At 34.4% G+C, this 5528-nt stretch overlaps 1 pseudogene; it reads right to left on the reverse strand.

Annotated features, from left to right (window-relative positions):
- Positions 1-4009: 4009 nt before the first annotated feature.
- Positions 4010-5452, reverse strand: LOC107694699 (C-type mannose receptor 2-like; annotated as a pseudogene).
- Between the last annotated feature and the right edge of the window lie 76 nt (positions 5453-5528).

Consider the following 5528-nt stretch of genomic DNA (forward strand, 5'->3'; position numbering starts at 1 on the left):
ACTGTCACGAATCCTGTCTATGGACTTCCGTTCGCTTGCCACCAGAGGTCGCCCTCCCGTTATATAGACACTCACACCACACAGACTGTCACACATCACCCTGGACTACATTTCCCATGTTTAATTGCATTGATTACACACTCACCTGCAACCAATCACACACACTTTAAATACGAGGCCCTAACCACTGTTCAGGGCCGAGTTTTGTTTGCCCTCTTGTCTCGCCCTTGTTTGGATACTGTTTGCTCCTCGCCTGAACTATTGCTTGTTTATTTGGATACCCCCTTGCCTTGCTCACTGGATTATGTTTGACGATCGTTGACCTTGTCTGTCCCTGGAATACTCTTTGTCTTGCCTGAAATGTACTTGTTTCCCACTGTTTGACCCATGCCTGTTATGACCACGTCTTGGAATAAAAGCATGCAGATGGATCTGCAGATGGTCTCTCGTCTCTGTCGGTCCGTAACAATTAGATTACTGCTCTAACATAACACTTAATTTCAGTTTAAAAATAAAATCGTCTCATTCACTTCCACTTGATTTGTGTATATAGTGCACATTTAAGGTAACAATGCAATACATAATATCATATTATTAATGTTAAAAATATCACATGGCTATAATAACATCCTCAAAAAAAAAAAAAAAGATTACTTTAGATAAAGTTTGATTAATATGTACATACATTACCAAAAGTGTGGACACATTGCTATTTTTAATGTTTTTGAAAGGAGTCTCTTGCTCATTAAGACAAAAAGAAAGAAAGAAAGAAAAAATATTCAACAAGTATATATATAAATATATATTTTATATATTTTTTTTATCAAAATCGTTTCCCCCCAACTTTATAATCATCAAAAAATCCTGAAAAAAGTATCACAGGTTATAAAATAAATATTAAGCAGTACAACTGTTTCTAACAATGATAATAAATCAGCATATTAGAATGATTTATGAAGGATCATGTGACACTGAAGACTATCACAGAATTTTTTTTTTATATTTGACAGTATAGTAAAAATAGAAACCATTATTTTAATTTGTAATAATATTTCACAATATTACAGTTTTTTTTCTGTATTTTTGATCAAACAAGTGCAGGCTTAATAGGCATAAGAGACTTCTTTCAAAAACATTAAAAATATTAATGTGTCTAAACTTTTGACTGGTACAGTATAAAAGAACATATACAACATTTTAAATGAAATGTGTAAATAAAAAGTTTAGAAATCATATTTGTTTGAAGTGCTTTTATTGTGCCTCCAAATGTCTAGAACTGGCCCTGCTTATAGGACAATAAGTGTATAAGGTGTAATAGGTGGTTGGGGTATACGAGGTTCTCAGACATAAAGACATTTGTTTTACTTAAATTATGTTTATGCATAATTATTAATCTCAATAATATTTCTCAATAATCATTATGAGAAAGAAATGTACCTGTTGAGGGTGTGCTGACAGTCTGTTATTGAGTGACTAAAAGCTCTAGAAAAATCAATAAGGAGGCTTTGACAGTTACAGATTTGAAAAATAAAAAGGCAGGAATAAAGAATCCTAAACACTAATAACCATTTCAGCATGAAGTTCTTCAGGACAATATGGTTCAAAATAGAACTGTTACTACATGTAAAGAACCTTTAAATAACCGTTTTTAAGAGTGTATTTATTTTATGTGAACATTAAAGGGTCCAAACAGCAAAGCAATTCTTGTTGTGTTTGTTCAGAGCGTCTTATTCTGATCTAAAAGTGTCTGAACATCTGAAACAGTGAAGCAGATTCAGATGAGTTTACAGACTCCTGCTTGTCTCTAGGTGGCGCTATAATACAGTACACTCATTTACATTTATCTCTATAAAAACATCATCAGATCATCTCATGATTTTGATCTTTGTCTGTTTGGGATCAAACACACAATATTTTATACCCAATCTTCACTTCTGCCTTTTTAAGAATAAACAGATTTATTTCTGCTGAGACAAAGAATATTCTTCTCAAGAGCTGCTTAAAAGCATTTCTAAAGATATGATTATAATACATACAAGTCTTTAGGCATGAGCGAGAGAGAGAGAGAGAGAGAAGTAGCTACACCAGCATACAGAGATTCGGTAACACTTTATAATAACTTTCATTAATAAATCATTAACAAACATTATATAATGTTTAACTAATCATTACTTCATATATATTCACATATCTAGAAATATGAGATAATGTGCTTGTTAATGTTAACTAATGATTTTATTAAACATTACCAAATGATTAACATATCATTATTTAATGTAAATTAGCATGCTTACAAATGTCATTAAACTTCAGCTCACATATTAGCTAATGCTCATTTTTACATTTACAAATGTTGTGAAACTATAGCTTAAATAGTCGTTTTAAGCACTTCACAAATTATTCATGCTAATATATTCATTGACTCATAATCACAGTCTGTAAAGGTCATATATTTGGTCTTTGTTTGTTGTGTAGACTTCTATTATTTGCACAACTTAAATCATTTATTAATTATTTGTTAATGTTTTAGCAGTATCCAATCTAAAGAGGAAACTATTCATCAATTGTAAAGGTTTATAAACATTTACTAATCATCCGTACCTTTATGAGCAGTCATTTTGATGGCAAAAAGTGTCCCAAATGACTGGAACTCACCCTATTTTAAAATCTTTACAAATCATTTATTAATAATTTGTTCATGTTTTTGCAGTACCCAATCTAAAATGGAGACTATTCATCATTTTTAAATGTTTATAAACATTTACTATTTTTTTTTGTATCTTTATTGGCACTGGACTTTTAGCTACTGTAACAACGTTTGTGTAAAGGGTGGTTAGTTAAGTTTAGCTAAATGCTTGGTAAAGACATATCACACATTGTAATTTGGGTGCAAAACATGTTTTTATCACCTCAACAATTATATTAGTATACTATTGTGAATCATTAAACAGAGTATTCCTTGAGTCATACATCAACGGGAGGGGGGGGTCATTTTAAAGAAAAATACTTATTTTATCATTTATCAAAACATGATACAGCAACATAAATAGACTGAATCTTGTTCCCTTAACAAATTGACCCCTGTACACTTGTTGACCCCTTACCCAACCCTACTACCCAACTAAACCTACCCATACCACCACAGCTGTCCCTAACCTGACCCGTATCACACCTAAACAGCAGCAAATGTTGTGCATTAACAAAAGCTTTTAATCATTGTATAACATCTGTTAAAATCATTTGTAGATTTTCAGTAAGTGCTTGATCATATGAATTAGAAGTTTAATGACATTTGTAACCATTCTAATTTACATGAAATGTTAATTATTAGGTAATGTTTAATACATTTATTAGTAAACATTAACAAGCACATTGTTCTACACGTTTCTAGTTATGTGAATATATATGAACTAATGATCCATTAGGCATTACATAATGTTTGTTAAAAATGTATTAATGAAAGTTATTATAAAGTGTTACCAGAGATTCTTAAAACACATATAATACAGAAATTAATTCATATGCTACTCGATTGCTTTAGTTAATTGCGCTTTGAAAAGTGTACATTATCTCATGATTAAACAAATAAAATAAAAGTACAACGGTTTCTCTAATGATGAGTAAATATGATGCCCTTATGACCCCTCACAGAATTAAAGAAGAATCTCATATTTTTTTATTTACTAAATAACACAAAGTACATGTTGAAAGAGTTTTGTAAAAGCTAAAAATATGTTAAGCAATTCTTGCCATTAAGGCTCTTATGGAGCAAACAAACCCACAGGAATCACACTGATGCATCAACAGAAATTCACCCACCGGATGGAAAACAGACCCTCAACAGAGCAAATCAGACAATCTACAGCTCAAAAACAGTTTACTAAAGAATATATTTAAACTATATTAACAAATATCTGAACAGAAGATTTCTGCCTTTTTAACCCTCAGGTGCGACTGCCTGCTGAGACTAAAGTTATTATATGTAAAATTATGATTTAACAAAGTGCTGAATGAAAATGAAGTTAAAGGAAGTGAACACACAAGCACTTGTTTTCTTACATGAAAGGTCTGTGTATCTTTCACTCTTAATATCTGCTGCAGATGAAGTTGAGTTTGTCAGTTTCAGGACGGCTGATCCAGCGCTGATCTCCTCCAGACTGAACTGCTCCAGATCTCACTGTGTGTTCACAGTCCTCCTCTGATGTGCCGTTCCCTGGAGCCCAGTTCTGATAGCACACGGTCTCTCCACTCACCCAGAACCAGACGCCCAAAATGTGAGAGTAACGTAAACCCAACCACACCGCCGCAGTAGACGCCTGTTTAACCACGTTCATCACACGACGCTGAATCTCTTCTGAATGAACCGAGACCAGATCCACATGATTCTGTCTGCAGTATCTCAGAGCTTCAGACCACGTCAGATTCTCTCTGATCACAATCAGTTTATCTGGAAACCAAACAAACCACAAGCAGAAACTAGAGAGAGACTGATCAAAAACAACATGCAGAACAAACACTGTGGATGAATTTGTCATGTCAGACATGTAGCGTGAACTTTAGGAGCTCTGGAGGTGATGGATTGTGTGTGTTTTGTGAGGATCTACTCACCTTCATGACACACTAAAGGAAATTGTTTGGTGCAAGAGATGTCATTCCATCGTCCCTGAGCGTTCGGTTCAGTCACTGTACAGTCTTCATGACCTCCAACATTATTAGGTTCACCAGAGTTCCAGTATCTGAATGAGGAGTTACTCTGATCTGACCACTGCCATGAGTCTCTGACTCTGAACAGACCGATCCAGACATATGATCCAGATGAGTGATTATCACTAATGATCTTCTTAACCTTCTCATTCTCATCCTGGTTTCTCACACTGACCAGATCAATATGATTCTGTCTGCAGTAACTCTGAGCGTCGCTCCAGTTCTTCATCTGATTGATAAAGACGAGTCCTGTGTTCGCTTTCAGGGTAAAAAAAAAGCAATGCTTAAGTATCTAAATAAACACACACACACACACACACAAACACACACACATATATGTATATATATATATACGTATATATAGCTTTAAGAGATCTGGAGGTGATGGATGGATTGTGTGTGTTTGGTGAGGATCTACTCACCTTCATGACACACGAAAGGATATGCGTTGGTGCAGGAGATGTCATGCCATTGTCCAAGAGGGTCACGTTTTACTGCTGTACAGTTTTCATTAATGTTAGGTTGAGTAGGATCCCAGTATCTGAATGAAGTGTTACTCTGATCTGACCACTGCCATGAGTCTCTGAACAGACCGATCCAGATGAGTGATTATCACTAATGATCTTCTTAACCTTCTCATTCTCATCCTGGTTTCTCACACTGACCAGATCAATATGATTCTGTCTGCAGTAACTCTGAGCATCTCTCCAGTTCTTCATCTGATTGATAAAGACGAGTCCTGTGTTCGCTTTCAGGGTAAAAAAAAAGCAATGCTTAAGTATCTAAATAAACACACACACACACACACACAAACACACACACAT

This window comes from Sinocyclocheilus anshuiensis, unplaced genomic scaffold, assembly GCF_001515605.1.
Source record: "Sinocyclocheilus anshuiensis isolate Anshui unplaced genomic scaffold, SAMN03320099.WGS_v1.1 scaffold6064, whole genome shotgun sequence".
In the NCBI taxonomy this organism is placed as follows: domain Eukaryota; kingdom Metazoa; phylum Chordata; class Actinopteri; order Cypriniformes; family Cyprinidae; genus Sinocyclocheilus; species Sinocyclocheilus anshuiensis.